We start from the raw sequence: 20,266 nt of genomic DNA on the forward strand, positions 1-20,266 counted from the left end.
GGGAAGATGTTTGGCATCAACCTCTAGCCTCCACATAGAAGCAAATAGACATGTACCTGCACACATGGGTGTGCATCCTTAAAGTAACAAGTGCATGCAGCTCTGTCTGTCTGTCTGTCTGTCTCTCTCTCTCTCACAACACACACACACACACACACACACACACACACACACACACACACACACACACACACACACACCAGAGAGAGAAAAAGTAAAGAAAACCAGCCTGCATCATACTTTCTCCATGGTAGGTTCTGGAAATCTCTGGTTTTCTTTTCATCTCCAAGATAGCGAGAATGAGACAATCATATAAAAAATTTAGACTTTCCATACCCACAAGACACTTGAGTTCTCTAAAAATGGAATGTGATTATTTTTAATCAGCTGACTGGCATCCAAGATGACCTCATCATCTTAGGAACGTCATTGGGATTCAGCTCTCACTGCTGGGAGCCAGAGAGCTGCGGTGGCAGTGAACTCCCAATGACCTCTGCAGAAATGACCACACCATCAGCTTTGTCTGTGGAGGAGTAGTGGGGCTCAAAAGAAAGAGAAGGCAAGGACATTTGTTTGCCTTGTTTTCTTCTGAGGTGATATTCATTTAGCATCTTTGTAGTTCACTAGTGGATTCTTGCTCCCCCAGAAGTATAAAGAGTCTCAGAGTTCTCCAAGGGTTTAGCCTCTAACTTTTTTTATTTTGCTATCTGACCTTGCATTTTTCTTTGTAAGACTTATCACTCCTTACTGCAAGAGCTGTGAGAGCCTACCTACCTCCACTGAACTCTCCAGGACACATCAGTGAGTATTCTGTGTGTCTACACATGTCCATGAGTCCCTCGTGGTCCCAGGCTGAATAGAGACCTCCTTCATCTGTTAGGAGCCCCTTCTTGACAGCAAAGTCTGAAGTCAAAGCTGGAGATGGAAGCGAGAATAATGAGGTTATGAATTCATTTCTTAATTAATGGACTGTGGCTTTGCAGTAGAGAAGAGGATGTGGAGCTCCTATTTTGTAAATCTGGTGTGCCCTTCATTACTGGGATCTTGTGGATGAAGAGGGACCTGGAGACATTCGAATCATATATTTGGAATGCAGGGACACTTGGACGCAGGTGTTTTGTAGGTGAACTCACAATCTCACTACATCTGGGGGATGAGGAATGAGTCAGGGCATCAGGCAGGAAATTAGGCCGTGGGCTTAAGAAATAATGGCTCAAGGTTTTAGAATTCTCTATGGCCAGAGGACTTGGGTATATGTGTAACAGAATCCTTAATATTTTCAATGCTGGAAGGATGCGTCTGGCAATAGGCAGGCTTACTGATGACATGTGCTCCCTGGGAGAGAGAAGGCTTTTAGCTCAGAGGAAATGCCCTTATCCCTTGGCCCCATACTTGAAACTGACCTTTGGGTTTTCATTTTAACTCTGTTTCTTTGGTTCTTTTGTGATTCAAATTGAAACGAAAACACGCGTTCCTTGGAGGATTTGCTTAATCTGGCTGCAAATAGCAGATGACCAGCTTCCCAGCTTCCGTGTGCTTAGTAGACCTGGCAAAGATAGCCTGTAAATCCCTCTGATGCCCAGCTCAGGGACTCAGGCAAAAATAGCAAGTGAGGTCAGTCTCAGAGGTCGACCAGGAGTGCTTGCCATCTAAATGGAAGGAATCAAACCACCTTTTAAATATGAGGCTAAGAAACGTCTTATTTATTCACCCTCAGCTCTTTTTGTGGGGGAACCACTTGATATCTTTGCTTTGTCCCTGAGCAAGTTCTTAGTGTTCATGGGAGCCAGATGCCAAAAAAGAATTAGATGTGACCCTGGCCAGAGCATATTTGCTGTAAACTAATGACTCATGCTTTAGTGCCCATCCCAGCTTTTATCTGGTCTTACATCTTGTGAAATATTTATATGTAAAGTGTCGCCCGTATTTATTTTTTTATTACATTTATATTCTCTGTCTCTGTCTGTCGCCACCGTGTGTGTGTGTGTGTGTGTGTGTGTGTGTGTGTTGTGCATGCACTTATCACAGGGTATTTATGATGGTCAGAGGCCAACTCAGAAGAGTCAGTTAGGGACAGAACTCAAAGGGTCATCAACTCAGGTTATCAGCCTTAGCGTCAAGTGCCTTAACATGCTAAACCACCTTGTTGGGCCTCACCCACATTTTATAAGCTTTAATTCCCGCAAAATCTGAATTTGCCCCCTGGTCCTTTGATCCTGTAGGAACCATGTTTATGCTCATGTAGTTGAATAGAGTCCCAAGCATATCTAGCATTATATTGGAGCAGATATTAGTAGGGTACAGGGGATCCAGAGAAGCCCTGACTGAGAAGGCTTCGTGTACCTAGAGGAAAGACTGTTCTGTTCTGTTTATCCCCCACCTGACAGACTGAACATCACAATTTATCTTAAAGGTCCAGACAAAACCATCCTTGTCCTTCAGGAGATCACCCTGACTCTACAAGACCACTCCTGATCTCCATGCAACTACCCTTGATTTCTACAAGACTTCCTTTGATCTTCGTGCTCTTAGTCAAATATTAGCTACACGTCAAAGTTTCCAGCCCTCTTCCATGCTACCTGTCACCCTTTCGTGTTCCGCTGCCAGGCCTCTTGAATGCTAACTATTGCACTGTCAGGGGTTATTACCAGGCCTCTTCTATGCTAACCATCACCCTCTCATGTTCCATCGCTATGTGTCTTCTACCCAAAATTCTCTGATGGTCCATTGTCACGCTTCTTCCATGCTAATCACATACTCTCTCAGGTTCCACTGTCAGGCTTCTTCCCTTCCATACTAACCATCACCATGTCAGGATCTATCGCCACGCCCCTGCCATGCTAATCCTCACCTTCTCAGGCCCCACTGCCAGGCCTCTTCCAAGTTAACCGTCACTCTCTCATGTTCCCTTGCCATGTGTCTTCCATGCTAACCATCACTCTCTCATGTTCCCTTGCCATGTGTCTTCCATGTTAACCATCACCCTCTCATGTTCCTTTGACATGTGTCTTCCATGTTAACCACCACCTTCCCAGGCTCCATTACCACATGTCTTCCATGCTAACCCTCACTGTCTCAGGCTCCCTAATTACCTAGAATTCATGGAACTGAGCATGACACTTTAGCACCTACCTATGGTTTGATTACAGGCACCTAAAGGGTGCAGTTTGAGTGTTTTCCTTGTGGAATGGGGACACCTCCCCACCAGCATATTCTGGCCAGTAGGAAGGTCTCCTTTCCTCACAAGTTCCTTCCCATGAGTGTGTGTCTGTGAATTCAGCAGGGGAAGAGTGTGCTTCTTTGGTCTCTGAATGACACCCCCAAACTCCTGGTAGCTACTTGCAGTGATGCTTCCTTGCTCAAATCTTAGAGTTGATAGAAGAAAGAATTGAAGATAGCATAATAATCAAATCTTCAACATGGTCCCCTGATCCCACTGAGCCCTAAGCTGCACTGTTCTTCTTGCACTGGTGACATCTTCCAGAACTCTCAAAGGAAGGGTCTCTCTGCTGTCATTTTTATTGTCTTTCTCTAGCGCAAAGTCTGGAGATGAGAAAGTAGATCACTTCAACCTGCCGGACTGTATCCTCTTTCCCAGTCTCCTTCTTACTGTCCCCTGAGGTTCAAGGAGGGTTGGTTTCATTCCCCATCTACTAATCTCCTTTTCTCAAGAATTAGGGTATCTGTACCTCTGCAATTTGAGGGAGGACTGCAGATGTGGCCCTTGATTGATGGACTTCCTCCTCATTCAGCATATTTAAGCCTCCAGATACCACTTGACTCTGTTCTCCATGTGTGAGACATCTTCTCTTATTTTCCACCTTTTAAAGTTAGATTTGAAATTCTGAGATATTAGAAATAATACCAAGATCTCATGGCTTATCCTTTGCCTATTTCCTCTAATAGTAAGTTTTGGGAAGTATAACAGTAACATCACAAATAGGGTATTGATGCTAATACAGACCAAAGCAGAAGACTTCCATCACCATAAGCATATCTTACTGTTTGATTCTGTTTCCAGTTTCTATGGAAATGCCTGTCATTGTAATGCACTAAGAATAGAAGTATATTTAGTCCAGTGGTTCTCAACCTTCCTAATGCTGTGACTCTTCAATACAGTTCCTTATGTTGTGGTGACCCCCAACCACAAAATGATTTTGTTGCTACTTCATAACTCTAATTTTATTTATTTTTAAAAAATATTTATTTATTTATTTTACATATAAGTACTCTATCTGCATGTATACCAGAAGAGGGCATCAGATCACATTATAGATGGTTGTGAGCCACCATGTGGTTGCTGGGAATTGAACTTAGGGGCTATGGAAGAGTAGACAGTGCTCTTAACCACAGAGCAATCTCTCCAGCCCCAATTTTAATTTTATTAATGTTATGTATCATAATGTAAACATCTGATATGCAGACTGTCTGAAATATTACCCTTGTGGGGGTTGTGACCCTTAGGTTGAGAACCACTGATTTAGTCCATGACTCTGGAGGTTTGGAAGTTGAAGAATGTGGATATGCCCAGCCCTGCATGGACTTCTCTGCTGCTTTACCACATCGCAGATGGCATGGTGACATGAGGCTAATGCCCTCACACAATTTTATAAAGCCATAAAAGCCATTAGAAGGTCTCAATAAGAGGCCCCCAATCCTGACCACTCCCTGAAGTACTGAGCTCCAAATGCCACTGGATGTATACATTTGGGCAGTACATCTTCAAAACATGAAGTTTCAGGGACTAAACATCCTTCTCTTTGCTTAGACCCTGACAACGCGTAATTTGCCCTCCCTTTCTGAAGATAGAGAAGTTTTGTGAGGACATGTCTTTCTAGCTGTGGAATGAACAAACTATAGCTTCTGTATGACATTCCAACGTCTCTTCTGGGAGGTGATTACCTTGGACAAACATGACCAATGATAAGAACTCAGAAAACTACTAGTGCAGTAGTCATTCAGAACAATGCCCGCTAAAACAGTTAGGAACATAAATTCATCTTGTGTTCATTTGCCCGCATTAGAAAAGATGCCGAAGGTAATTTTCCAACTATGTACAATAAAATAATACTTAAGGATAATTACAGAAAAATCGTTTTGCATCTGATACTAATTTCTAAACACATAGAGGCAGAAATGGGTTCGATTTCTATGGAGAAAGTGAGTCTGGGAAGGTTGTAATTACCATATGTAGAAGGGATGATGGTGCCCACTGCATCATCTGGGTGGTAGACAGAGTTCCAGGGGAGCAGAAGAGGGCATAAGGAGCTTTTGCCCTTTTAGAGCTCTGGATGCTAGTAAGTGTCTGTCTGTCTGTCTGTCTGTCTGTCTATCCATCCATCCGTCTATCCATCCATTCATAAATTATCTATCTATCTATCTATCTATCTATCTATCATCTGTCTGTCCGTCATTTATCTTCTACCTACATTACCCCACCCTCCCTCCCTTTTTCATTGCTGCTGCTTCCTGTTCTTTGTTGTTCTTCCTCCTCCTCCTTTTCTTCTCACTCACCCTCAATCACTTTTATCTCTATTTTCCTCCCAGCTTAAAATACCAAAGGAACAGAAAGACAGCTCTAGCCACTAAGTACCTATTAACTACTGGGACAAGGACTGTGCCCAGAAACAGTGTCTCTGATGCTCCCTTCTCTCTGATTAGAAATAATATTCTATCCTACAGTATATTCTGATTATGGTTTGTCTCCTCCCAGAACTTTCCCTCTTCCTTTCCCATTTAACACCACACCTTCTTTATCTCTCTCTTTAGAAAACAAGTAGACCAATTAAAATCCAAGAATAAAGCAAGGCAAACAGTAATTGAGAGTGGGTGCTGCTTCTGCAGAGGACCTGTGTTCTGCTCTAAGCACCCACATTGGGTAGGACACAATTTACTGTAACAACAGCTCCCAGGATCCCCCTCTGTTGGCCTGTTGACACTCAGGAGCATATATCCACCTCCCCCAATTAAAAAATATCTATCAAACATAAGAGGCAAAGATTAGGTGCTTATTGTGAGATCCTATATCAAATTGTGCTTTGTGCAGTCTCTCTCAGCTCTATGGTATTGATCTTGGGAAGGGTCAGAGTGGATGGGAGGGATGAAGGGTAGAAATGAGACTTATCAGTAGACAGATGGAGAATGATCATAAACAAGGCAAAGGAAGTACACAAAATTCTAGGAAGCCACCAGCTTATAAGAGATAGAGAGAAAGCAAAGCCTGGAAGAAAAATGTGGGAGAGTTGGTCAGCAAGATAGGAGGGAGAAGAAACACCATTTCTTTGAAGGAGATGTTTCTCAAAAAAAATTTTTTTGTTGATTTTGTTTTTTGAGACAGGGTTTCTCTGTGTAGCCTTAGCTGTCCTGGACTTGCTTTGGAGACCAGGATGGCCTCAAACTCAGAGATCCGCCTGTCTTTGCCTCCTGAGTGCTGGGATTACAGCATGTACCACCCCCCCCCCCCCCCCCGCTGTTTCCCAAATGTTAATCCTGTGGTGAAGGTGAACTGCTCTGAACAGCTGGCTCTAACTGGAGCAAGAGAGAGGCATACATTTGTACTACCCGAAGGCTGGTTTTATCTTTTATTATCAGCACGATTCTGGCTGGCATATCTGGCACCATGATAATTGTACACAAGTACAGCTAGGGCACTAATGTTACTAAGGTGAACACTGTTCAACTGGGCTTTGAATTGAAGTCCTGGGCCCCTGTGAGTTCCTAGGAACTGTTGGTACTTTTTGGACAGCAGCCAGCATTTCCAAGCAACTCAGAAGCAAACAAAATGAAAGAATCCCACCTGCATTTTGTTGGAGAGTCTTAAAATTATCCCTAATTAGCAGCAATCACTCTTCTCATTTGAGAATACGCATCCCTGGCTTAGCAGAGCCAGCTTCTCCTTCCTCCGTGAGAGGGGACTCATTGAAATGAGAGCAGAGCCCTGCATATCTGCCTCCTGTTCTGAAAAGAACCTCTCAGACCCCGGGTGACCCTGCGCTGATAATGAGTCCCTGGCTGGTGAGTCATCTTCTGCCCATGCAAGGCATGTTATCAGTTTCCTTTGAGTCCCTCCAGTCACCTCCGCCTGGCCTGAAGCAGCCCGAGGAAGGCCCTTAGACCAAGACATGGCACTCTCACCAGCCCTCCCTGTTCAAACCATCACTCATTCAGTATTTGTAAACATGCCAGGCATTAGGAAAATGCAGTGATCTGCAATGCAAACACTTTGTGACCACTTTCCCAGGAAACCAAAGCATCGCATACTTGCTTGAACAGATGTCTCTGCAAAAGACTATTTTAGCATGACCCCGACTGAGTATCCTTTTCTGCAGAGAAATAATAGCCACCGTTTTAATGATTCCTTCCAGGTTGGAACTCTGCTAGGAGCCATCTCATTCATTCCCAGCCAGATGGTTGGCTGCAGGGCCACAGCCCCAGGCAGGCTGTAGGTTGCTTGTTCGGATATGTTCATACTGATGGGCTGCTCCTGTGTCTTCGCCCAGCTGGCAGCCTGAACAGCGTGGCCACATGTGGGGAATGGCATGGGTTTCCCATACCAGTCTCTTAGATGAGACTTTGCATCTTTTGTTCTTAAGGCAGCCAAGGAAGCTTCCTGTTGGACCACGCAGATTCCAGGAACATAGCATCTGAAGTCTAAGGCATATATCTTCAGCTGTTGGAAGGATTAGTGCCTTCTTCTCTGGCTTTCTGAAGCCTGTAGCTGTAAGGTTCGGAGCAGTGGCACACTCCATGTTGACTAGCTCATTCTTTATTGGTCTCCACAGATACAAAGTAGAGGGAGGACCACAAACCGGCTCTGCAGACAGACACGCAAGAGGCACAGTAAGGCTGGAGAGGTGAGTTGTTTATGGAGCAAGACTTACCTGATTTCAAGATGGGCTCCGTGCTTTCCAGAACATTCTGTCTTGCCCTCATGTTTAGTACTGACTTGTCTCAAGCTGGATAGCATGATGGGGAACAATGGCTCAATGGATTTCCATGCAAACCGATTTGCATGCCAACACTGGTTTGCTTGTGGAGAGCATCCTTTCCTGTCAGACTTCTCTCTCTCCAAAAAGATGAGAGCCCTGTCTATGCCCTTCAGTCTTTTAGGTAGGACTTCTTACGGGTTCTATGGCATTCTGTAGAGTGCAAACGGCATAGGAAGAATCTGAATTCTGAAACTGTGTAGGTGTGGATGTGCCTTGTAATAGTTATATGGATTCAAGCTTTCCACCTGGTTTCATCCAGCATACGCATTCACCAACAAAATGGAGAATCTCCCTTGAAAGGTGAGCTATCAGAGGCCTAGCCATACTTCCTGAAAGCATTATCAGAAGTGTGGAGCCGAGCAAAGAATGAACCCCAGTGTCCACTATGTGTGGAGATCTGTGGCCCTTCAGGGATGGCTGGTCAGCAGGGCCTGGCTTTCAGTTCAGTTCCGGTTAGACACGGAAGCTAGAATGATGAAACAGTAATGGAAGTGGGGAGACCCACGGTGGGCTCTGCTCAGACTTACCCTAGCTTATTTCAGCGTTTCTAGCAATGCTATGAAGCAGTTTCTGTTATCTGAACTTTATGTGCAAAAAAAGAGATATCAGCACTAAGTAACTGGCTCAAGACCACACGGTCAGCAATCAATAGAGTTACCACGCACTGCGCTGTGTGCTTTCTCCAACTTTCCTCCCAAACAATGTCAGGCTCCCATTTTTACGATCAAATACATCCAAGGGTGAAAACCAGGTTCTTACAGTCAGATCCTGACTGCTCAGGACATAAGTATGCTGTGACCTCTGACCTCTGTTTTGGCATGTAGTCTGGAAACGCGTACCTTGTTTCTGAAGATGCAGGTGGTTCCTCACTTCACTTAGGACAGGTCCTGAAACATGAGGGTAGCAAACAAGTTGTGGATAAAATGTATTGGCAAAGGGTTCTACGCTCTCCCCACCCCCTGCAATGCTATGCAAAGGTTTCATCTGCACATAGCACACAGAGGGGTAATTATAAGATCAGATGTGAAAGAGAAAGGAAGGGGAGGCCCGCCTGCCGGTGTCAACTCATGCATGTACAGAAGCACTTTGAAGCTATTTAACCTCCTGCCTGGAGTCCCTTCGACTGTGCACATTTTAAAGATGTATGGTTGAATGTCTTCCGTGATGAAATTTTTGTCAAGTTTGGGAGTTAAAAGGGAAATAGTGTAAATTTTACCCAGATGTCATTTGACGTTCTGTTTCTTCTATCTTTCCCCAGATCCTAGAATATGAATTTAGCCATTAACTGAGTCATGAGGGCTCTAGAACTGTAAATGCGTGTGTGTGTGTGTGTGTGTGTGTGTGTGTGTGTGTGTGTGTGTGTGTGTGCTTAGTACATGCATGTGAGAGTAAACATGAGTGTGTGAATGTGTGTATGTGTGAACGTGTTTGAGTATGTGCATGTGGATGTGAGAGTAAATGACCGTGAACCTTTCCTACCTGTGGTGTGACTCTGCCTTTGGACCCTACCTGACCCTGGCTGGGTGTTTTCTTACACCCTTGACCCTGCTCCTCATTTGGTTTCCAGCAGTGTACAAGAGGGAAGTGGTGTGTTCAGCAGAGAGCAAGGGGGCGTGTCTTCTCCTTCAGCAGGAGGAAGGAGGCCTGCGTTATCTTTCAGCAGAGAGAATAACGCTCTTTCAGACCAAAGAGTTCAAGACTAGGCATAATTCTAAATCCCAGAAAACCTCTGAAAGTGGAAAGCTTCCTTATAACTCATACCTACTCTGAACATACTTGGCAGCAAACCCTGAGATGAATGCCAGCTGTTTTTAGTTTTTATTACTTCTGTTTATGACATAAACATCAATGGATGTTTTTAGGCTTCAGCCCCAGACCCTTATGGACCCTTGCATAATGTGTAGCATATATACCATATTACTTTTTTTAAAATCTGAAACTATTTTGGCCTTTTGCAGTATGCAGGATGAAAATACTTTGAATAAGGGATCAAGGGCCCAACACTGTATTTAATCCTAGCCAACTTTCTTATTAAATTGCCATATACTCACATGAGGATGAGAAAGCCAATCAGAAAAGCTGGTTAATTTGTCTAGGATTAGAAAATCATTGTCAGAGGTATTTAGGAATAAACATGCGCTTTCACATGTCTAAGTATAGCTCTTGACATGGGCTTCCTAGATGCTTTAGGCAAGCCTCACTGTGAACGCACGTACTCAACAATGTCTTCATAAACCACACAGGAAGCTGGATATCGATTTAATTGGCTCAATCTATGGAATGCCCAAGCTTGGCCTCACCCATGCTCAAAATACTATGTAGGCTAATGTTGGGAATATCACCTAAACCAAAGCCTACACCACAGAAAAGTGCTAGGTATCTTATGATGCTGACAAGTAGCTGTGATTTGTTGCTGCTACCCAGAATTGTGAGAGAGCAACATACCATATATCACTAGTCCAGGAAAAGACCCACACTCAACATCAAGGTTTAAGACTGTTTTAGCATTATTGCAAAGTAAAAGGAAATTCAGGACAAGTCAAGCACAATGCAGTAGCAATAAGTCTGAGCAGTGTCTTAGTTATTTCCTATTGCTGTGAAAAGACTATGACCCAGCAGGATGGAAGAGTCTATTAGAGGCGTAGGGTTTCAGAGGGTGAGTCCATGGCCATCGAGGTAGGGCGAGCATGGTGGCAGGCTGGCATAGTGCTGGAGCAGTAGCTGAGACATGTTTTTTTTGAGAGTATGAGGCAGAGAAAGCTAACTAGGAATGGCGTGGGTTTTTGAAACGTCAAAGCCCACTGCAAGTGGCCAGCCTCCTCTAAGAAGGCCACACCTCCTAATTCTTCTCAAGCAGACTCATCAACGGAGAGCCAAACATTCTAAGATATTAACCCATGAAGGTCATTCTCATTCACACCAGCTCAACCAACTTCCTCAAAGACAGGAGAGTGTGCTGGAATTTTTGCTATTCAAAGTGTGGTCTCTGTAAGGCTGACATTATAGAGAGCTTGTGGCACACCTTGAACCTGCTGAATTGGAATGTGGACTTTGTCAAAGCCACTGTCCTTTCAGTGACAACAGTATGCCATGTTTAAGTTTGAAAAGCTAGATGTTGCAATGAGAGAAACTATGTATCCACTCCTAAAAAGTCTTGGGATATCAGAACTGTTATCTTCTCACCAGGATCATACCAGAAGGTGAAGTCTCTGTTGGGAAGATAGTGAGTAGAGGAACAAGGATGAGGAGAATGATGATGATGATGATGATGATGATGATGATGATGATGATGATGATGGGTGGGGGCGATGGCGCGAGGAGAAGGAATGCAGTGGATTCCAGCCCAACACTGGTTACCGATCACCAATTCTCCCTTATAAGGGACATGCATGACTCATGACTCAGCTACTGAAATTACAGGCTAGTTTATCAAAGTAAATCTTGTAACTGTATTTTTATTTCTGGCACAAATTCAGATGACTGGCTTAGGCAGTACATGCATCGAGTCAATCTACGTTATTGTCTATGAATGATGTGGCTAGAGAGTTCAGGTACTCAAGTTGGCACTGCTGGGACGGTAGACTAGATAAACCTTCCCCCTAGGGAGCCTTCCTGTGCAATTTGGGGTGCTTAGCAGCCTGCTCCATTCCAAATGTCAGTAGCACCACGAAGGAAAAAAATGTTCTCAGCCATTTTATAGTTTCTGGAGATTAGGGAGGAGAGGGGAATGCCACTCCCAGTTACTAAACATTGCCACGTAAGTGTGTTGAGTCATCTTGTGCTACCTTGCAGTTCAGCAGGTTCAAGCTGTGACTTAACTGATGAGTTGTCAGGTGACTACATGCCTGGGGAGAAGGGCTCTTCAGGGAAGGTTTCAGATGAGTGGACACTAGAGACAACGCCCAGGTGTGTGAGGTTACTAAGTTGAGAGCAGTGCCTTTGAGAAGGGTCATATCAATCCTCTTTATAGATGTCATCCAGGAAATTTTTATTGCTGTAAGAAATGTTTCCACTGACTTTGGAATTTGTCACTATCCGGGTAGGTTAAGCAAAGTTATTTTAATGATATGTTTAATTTTATTTTATTGTATGAGTATTCGGTCTGCATGTCTGGTGCCATGTGTATGTCTGGTACCCTCAGAGATGAGAAGGAGGCATCAGACCCTTAGAACTGAAGTTACAGTGTGTGCTCTTACCGGCTGAGGCATCTCGTTAGCTCCAGAGTTCTTTGTTTTCAATGAGAGGCTCTAGATTTTTGAAACATATGCTAGAGAATATCTGAGACCAAAAGCTAAACTCTTGCATAAGCCTTCCTACGAAGGGCAAGAGACAAGACTTCTTGTGCCTTATGAGATGGTGAGAGGAGCCACTACTGGTTGTTGGGTTTTGCCCCCTAATTAGAGTGTGGCTAATAAAGAATATGCATTTTTGACTACTTTCAAATGACAGCTGGTAAGGTACCTGGGAAAAAATGTTCTTTATCCCCCTGCAAGGTGAACTATAAAATGAAAAGGATGAATCTCTAAGGAGTCCTCAAAGCTATCATTTCTGGGAGAAAGTATGCCTCTGGCATTTTAAGAGTACCTGTAAAACCTCAGGCCCTGAACAGAAGTAGATGAGGAATGTTGTGCTTTGAACATGAAATGTCCCTTGCAAGATGAGGGACACTGTTTTGGAAAGCTGTAGAGTCTTTACAGCAGTTTTTAACCTGTGGGTTGCACCCCCTTTGGGTAGTTGAATGACCATTTCACAGGGGCTGCATATCAGATATCCTGCCTATCAGATATTTACATTATAATTCACAATAGTAGCAAGATCACAATTATGAAGTAGCAACAAAATAATTTTATGGTATGGGGGGGGTCACCACAACATGAGGAACTGTATTAAAGGGCTGCAGCATTAGGAAGGCTGAGAACCCTAGAAGATGAGCTTCATAGGACAAAGGGGCTACTGGGGGGGGTGGGTCTTAAGATTTGGTAACCTGGCCCCACATCCTGTCTCTTTGCTTCCTATTCCACCAAGCTTTGAGGTGGGGAGTCCTCGATACATACTCCTGCCCTCACGTTGTCATGTGCTTTCCCTCCATGATGGACTGTATCCACTCAAACTGCAAGCCCAAACCAAACAGAGAACTGAAATAATACAAAACAATCAACCAAACAAAAAAATCGAAACCCCAAACCCTTTATCTATTAGGTTGCTTCTTTTCATGTATTTGGTTAAGGCAATGAGGGAAGCAACAAATACAGAGACACTGTAACAGGACTGAGACATCAGCAGGAGGGGCATCAGAGGAAAAGGCGAGCAAAAGCAACTAGAGGGTAAAGCGATCCCAAGACAAAGTCACAGGATGCACCGTGCATGTAGACTTGGGGGGACCAAGTGAAATATGAGTCTGCTCATCCTCTGATATCAGTGTCTCACTCTTCTAGACACCTCTGTAGACAAGAAATCATAAACTGTAGTTGTGTGTTTAAGAATGTGTAACCAGGAGGACCCTGGGGGAGATTAGGAGGAAACTCATACTATGGCTTCCATTGGAACTGACAATTTAATGAGAGTAAATAGAACTACGTTTTTACCTGTATAGACAGCATGTGGCTCACATACCACCAGTCACCTGATTGGAGCTAAGATGATGGTCAGGAGTTTGGGGGACTCTGTGGACCTCTCACCAGCTCTACCCCTTCTGCTTCCTTGCTCCTGTTAGCTGTGTATTGTTCTGCACGGCAGGCATTCGCTTCTTTCTTACTGATGTCACTAAGCTGTACTGTCTTCTGTGTACTGCCTCTCCTGGTTCTTCACTTTCTCTGTGTGCCACCATCCTTCTTGCTAGGGCTACCTAGTCCAGATCCCAAGCTGCCCACTCTTGTTAGCACTCTACTCTCAAAGTGTGGCCTTATAGGTGATCTATGAGAACACTGAGCAGATGAAGTGTTTGGGATCATTTTGTTTGGATCCTCTGAATGTATGTAAGGGAGGAGAGCTACCTATTGAGAAGAAGAAAAGAGCAAGGCCCCTCTTTTTTTTTTATTGTGACAGGGGAGCTTGTCTAATTAATCTTACTAAATGAGAGGGTGAACCTTCATCGATTTTCAGCCCCTTTACAGCCTTACTTACTATGAGGTGCTAGCAGCTGCTCTTGGTGAGTTGCTCCAGAGACCCACAGACTTCTCTACATGGAAGTAGCAAAGATAGGATGAGTGTGCAGTCATGAGCACTGAGGTATTCGGTAACATTTCAAAGGGAGGTCTGCATAATTGTCAAGGCCTTATGAAAATTAAACACACAGAAACATCGATAACATGAAACAGTAAAATGCTATTAACTGACTCCTAGAGTTTTCAGTGTAAGACCCACCAAGATTCTGTTGGAAGGAAGTCTAGGAGATCTTGGCAGGGAGATCGGATGCTCTGCCATGAGAAGCAACAGCTTGGCACATCTTCCTATGTGAACTTGGGAAAGTCGCCCATGTCTGTTTCCTCATCTGAGAAATTGATGTTCTCTGTTTTGTGGCTGATATGAACATTAGACAAATCAATGCACATATTAAGGTCATCTTTAATGGCCCTATATTTACTGGAGACACATCTTTCAAACTTAACCATCTTCAGTTGCTCAGTGGATAAAATTGCAAAATTGATAGTTGTGCACTGCAGGCCTTGCGGTCAAGTTTGAGATAGGCCGGATCTTAAAAAGAAAGGTTGAATGAATGTTCAGCATTAAATACTACCATCATCTCTACTGTTATGAGTAACACTGCAGTGAACATGGAGATGCAGGCATCATGCAAGTATCTCTTCAAGATCTGTATCCCGTTTTTTCTGCATGTATATCCTGAAATGGAGTTGCTATACACTGTTACTCTCGATAGTCCTGTGTGCAGGTGCCTCACTAGTCTATATTCCTACCAGCAATGTGCAAGCTTACCAAAATTTTCATAGCTTTGCCAATTATCAGTCAGTTTCCCAACACTATATTGACATTCCCAAAGCAATTAATTTAAGAGGAAATTAATTTTCTCTGACTCATGGTCTTGTGATCACATATCCCCAGTGCTTTGATCCTTGGCAACATATGATGAAGGAAATACATGGCAGGACTGCTCACCTCATCAGCCAGAAGAAAATGAAGGTTGTCTGGGGTTAGAATCTTAGTCCTCACCAAAAGCCCAGTGTGTTCAAGACCTCCCACTTAGCATCACTTCTTAAAGAGTCTCTTTCATCTCCCAATAGGTTGAGGGACATTCAACCTCAGAACAGTACCAACAGCATATGCTGTGTTTCTTGATAATAGTCAGATATAAGTGGTATTGTATCATGTCCAACAGTGGAAGAGTAAGCAAAAAATTATCATTCAGTCTCAGGAAGTGAACAGTCAGAAGAAAACAGACCCTGGAAGGCATCACGCTTGGTGGAACAAGGCAGTCCATAAGGATGAATTGGCATGGCTCCTCTTACATAGGGGCCCTAAAATAGTCAAACTCACACAGAGAGAAAACAGAGTGGTAGTTCTGAGAGACTGGTGGAAATGGATGTAAAGACTTGATTCTAGAAAACAGAGATTTCCTATCATGGCTGCACCCAGTAATGCTGTATTGTGCATGTTATACTCAATGAGTAAGTCTCATACAAACTGTTGTACCAATATTTTTGAAAGGATTATGGCCACCAAGGCAGTCATTAGCTTGTGCTAGAACATTGAAGCCACTCTTGTGGTTAAAACAATAGAAAATTAATCAACCATAGTAATAATTTATTGGGGAAGAAGGCAGTCAGAAGCAGATGTTATAAAAGTCATCACTAACCTCTGGCAGCATCAGGACTCCTGCATGGCCCAAGGGCCTTTTGTCAGCACTGCTCTTTGCAGTCGTACTACCCGGTCTGTGTCTGAGCTCAGCCCAGAGAGGCTGCATGTTTGAGTGGAGGGCACTCCATATAAGCAGAGACTTCTTCTAACAAGTTAGCAATATCTCTTCTCAGATCTCTAGCTATAAGGGTAATATCTTCGAACCTCTGTGCACATCCCCTCTATGGGGATGACTATATCTTTAAGGTGCCTCAGAGTGATGACTGCTGAACATCAGTGGAGCTGAGCAAGGTTGTGAAGAATGGGACTCGTTCTCAAGGTTTTCCAACCACTCATATATACATATGTACACACCCATGTACATGAATGTGTACAGACAGATTGATAAATACCTATGTACAACATATATGTAAATAATACATGTGTAAATTTGTTTATTGGAAATGTTTCTAAATACGGGAAGGTTTGCCTAGAGTTTACTTCCTGCCCCACTAGTTATCACTTTCAATAGCTTTAAATCAATTGGGACTTAGTTTTTCATTGTGTCTTATCTCCCTTGACAATTAGGGAATCTGGGATACTAAATGGCAGCACCACCTTGCAGATTCTATATCACTTCCATGGGTCCCATTGGTTTGATGCTACAAGGAGTATGTTTTCTCCATATTGAGGTAAGGAAACCTCCTTTAAGAAACTTATAGCAGATAAGTCAAGGTCACTTGTTTGATGGACAATGTGTTGTGCCCAAAGCTAGGCCTCTAACCTCAAAGCTAGGCTACATGGCTCTGCACATGGTCTTTCTGATTAGAAAAGAGCAGCATCTCCCACCCCTTCCTGGTGAAGAACTCTATCCCCTACTCTTTGTTGCATATTTGTCTGTCATCTTACACCTTACATCTTACAGATGAGTTGTAAGTCAAACAGAACTAACCGCCTATGTCTGTTGCCAATAAACCATACATCAGCGGCTGAAGATATGTAGGTGGCAGAGAGGAGGCAAACAAATCACTCTAGGATTATGGGGGAAATTCTTTCCTTAGAAACAGGACACTGGTGAAGTCTCTGCTCTTGCCTAGGAAGGCCTTCCTAAGAGGTGGCTGAGAGAAAGAGAGCAAAGGCAGTAAGCCTAAAGAAGTCACTTCAGCATGCCCACCGTGGGTGGTGCTCCATCAGTACACTTGGCCAAACTGAAAGGAATGATTTCACAAGTGTCTTGAAGAAGATACCCAAAGGAATGCTAACAAGGACTAGAAAAATATTTAAGGGAATAGAACACAAATAATTTTAGATGATGTGAATCACAACAACAACAACAACAACAACAAATGGGCAAAGACCAAAGAGGTGTAAATCAGGAAATCCACCTGATATGGTCCAGATAAGACCTGATATATAGATGTATTAGAAATTTTAATATAGTGAGAAAGAGAAACAGTAAAATCAGTCTTGTCACAGAAGATTGTGACAGTATCTTAAGGTATTTCAAAGAAAATACCTCATTATATATAACTGTTCATGTGATTGATTTGTAATTTTAAAGGAATGTTTCTATACATAGTTCTAACAAAATAAACAAAAATGACCAAGTCTGATTGTTTGTCTCTGAAGACATATCAGAAAAATTTCCCACCTAGTCCTTCACTGCTGTCCTCCACTCCCTAGCTGATAAAAGTGATCCCCAGATGTCTGCTATTATCCACCTTTTCCTATTTGATCCATTTCACTCAAGGCAGTGGTTGCCAGCTATATATGCTTCAAGACACTTGTGTGATGTACAGGAGATAGCGAAATTGGAACAGCACTGTCTTCTGATGACTTGATATGGCTACAATGACTGTTTCCAGTGGATACACCCAAGGACAACACAAATAACAGTAGAGGGGCATCAGTGGTAGGTGGTTGGGGTAGGTGGTACATGAAAGTGTGTAAAAGGCCAGCCCCCAAGTCAAACCTGAGGAGCTGGTCTTCTTAAGCCATCTGGACTTTTATACCATTTGCATGTTTCATGCTCAGCACTGTTCCATGAACACAAGTGAAGAAGACTGATAGAATTGAGTGTCCACCAAGCTGGAGCACCCATGGTCCTTTAGTCCCCTTTATCATCAGTTCCCATGCCCTCTACACACAGAAACTATTCAAGTCTATTCACTTGATATTGCTTTGTCTCTTATTTCAAATTCTCTACATCACTCTAAGGTAAGAATACGGGCCTTTATTGTGGAATTTGTAGAACTACAAGGAATGAGAAGGGTTGGTGTCTTAACTTCATTTCTGTTGCTATTATGATATCCTCTGACAAAAGCAACTTAAGGGAGAAAGAGCTTATTTGGCTCCAGGTTATAGTCTCATAGGACAGGAAAGTCAAGGTGGTAGGTGCTTGAAACAGATAGTCCCATCATACGGACAGTCAAAAGCAGAAAGCGATGAGTTAACGCATGCATGCTTGAGCTCAGCTCACTTCCTCCTTTTTTCCATACAGTCCTAGCTAGAGAGAATGTTCCCACCACAGTGCAAAGGTCTTCCCACCTCAGTTATGCAGTATCCCAAAGAAATGCTCACTGCCAACCGAATCTAGGTAATTCTTCATCAAGACTCCTTCCTGGGTAATTCTACATTGCATCAAGCTAACAATCAAGAGAGAAGGTTCAGTGAGTAAAGTCATTTCTGACTCTTGCAGAAGACCCCAGTTTGGTTCCCAGTAGCCAGGTTAGGCAGCTCACAATTACCTGCAATTCCACATCCAATAGTTCTAACATTCTCTTCTGGTCTCAACAAAGACTGGTGTACACACACACACACACACACACACACACACACACACACACACACACACAAACCAAAATAACTACCGTGAGGTTGGAGAGCACTAGTCTACCAAGCACAAAGCCTCAAGTTCAGTCCTTGGTACAAAAAGAAACAAAACTCATAGTTAAACACAAATGTGCAGTGATAAAATACCTGGGGAGCTGTGCCACATCACTTAGATTGAGTTGTTAGTCCAGTACAATATCTAAACTGACTGAACAGATGAAAACTTCCCTCAGTGAGATGGCTGATTGATAATGAGCTTCATAACCTGGAAGCAAGTGATACTTCACAGTGATTTTGTCTCTTTTTCATTAATATTCTTAATTGGTACGGACAAACTGCTCTTGGGAAAATTATGAAATTATCCATTACATTTTATTTCACTAATTCTGCTGTAAGTGATGATTGAACTTTCTGCAGATTAAATGCAAGTCTGAGATAAAAAGAATGTGAAAACAAGAATACTGAGACTGAGATGGACTATTTTTCATTAATATTTAATTGGTTGCAAATTTTGCAGTCTCAAAAAGTTTCTGCTCTTTGCTTCATTAAATAAGTTCTGTCATTGTTCAGCATAATTATAGCTTTGGGGAAAATTTCCCAATACAAGCTTAGAAGGAGAATTTTTTTAAAAAAAGAAGAAGCATAACAATTAATGATAAAGCATAGTTAATAGTTTTCAACACTTAGACGTTCCCAGATTTGTGAGTGGCGTGGATTTCAATGACCTGTATAGGTGGGTTTGATGAATGCCTGGAATTAATTATACAAGAGTGAGGGTTTCAGACAAAATGACAGATTTTTTTTCTGCCTAACAATTTTTCTATATGCATGAATGTTTCCTGAATTCTGGGTCTGTGTAGCTACTTAATACATTCTGTGTATATGAAGACCACCCACAAAAGCTCCAATCTTGCCAGCTCCTTGCACGTTTGTTCAAAACCCAGGAGGGAAGCCTTCTAGGTCCACTGTAGAAACACTCTTTGTGTGTCTGTTTAGATCCAATTTTAAGCTGTTGAAATCCTGAGATCCTCACATTATTGTTTCCTGTCTAGGTAGTTCTCAACTGCAGGGCCATGATTTGAATTCAATTATACATAAGGCATATTATCCCTTTACTTAAAACATCAACCTGACTTTCCCTTCTTTTAGAATGTATCTGTCTCTCCTAGCTTCATGTCTGGTGCTGTGTTAAAATACCCTGACAATGAGAAACATAGGAGAGGAGTGTGGTCCAGCTCACAATCCCTGGCCACAGTCCATCACAGCGAGGAAGGCACAGGGCAGGAGCAGTGAGGCAGTGGGCATCTGCCTGCACCCCATCCACAGCCAAGAGCAGAGAGAAACCAGCTCATGTGCGCTTCTTGCTTGTATTCAGCTTGATTTCTCCACTCCCACAAAGTACGAGACTCCCTGCCTAGAGAGTTTTGTCTACTGGTGGGCTGCGCCTTCCTGTGTCAGTTCAGACAATCCTCCACAGATATGCCCTCAGGCCAACCCAGTAAACCAACCTTCACTGAGACTCTTCCCCAGGGAGTCTAGGTTTGTCACATTGACAAGTCGCATGCTCACTCTTTATTTCTTTGCTATGTCCTCTTTATTTGGTTCCTTCCTTTACTTCTATAGTGTTAGGCATTGAGCCTAGACCTTCACACACA

The 20,266-nt window shown here is 43.1% G+C and overlaps 1 long non-coding RNA gene across 2 annotated transcripts in view; it reads left to right on the plus strand.

The window, feature by feature from the left end:
• Positions 1-20,266, plus strand: part of LOC311603559 — a 184,907-nt gene that overhangs the window by 147,798 nt on the left and 16,843 nt on the right. For both annotated transcript variants that reach the window (XR_014781127.1, XR_014781128.1), the window contains exons 2-3: positions 7,782-7,853; positions 16,368-16,471. This is a non-coding gene — a long non-coding RNA (uncharacterized lncRNA). The remainder of the gene's footprint in view (positions 1-7,781; positions 7,854-16,367; positions 16,472-20,266) is intronic.

Source organism: Acomys minous (genome assembly GCF_964271855.1).
Source record: "Acomys minous genome assembly, chromosome: 8".
Classification (NCBI taxonomy): Eukaryota; Metazoa; Chordata; class Mammalia; order Rodentia; family Muridae; genus Acomys; species Acomys minous.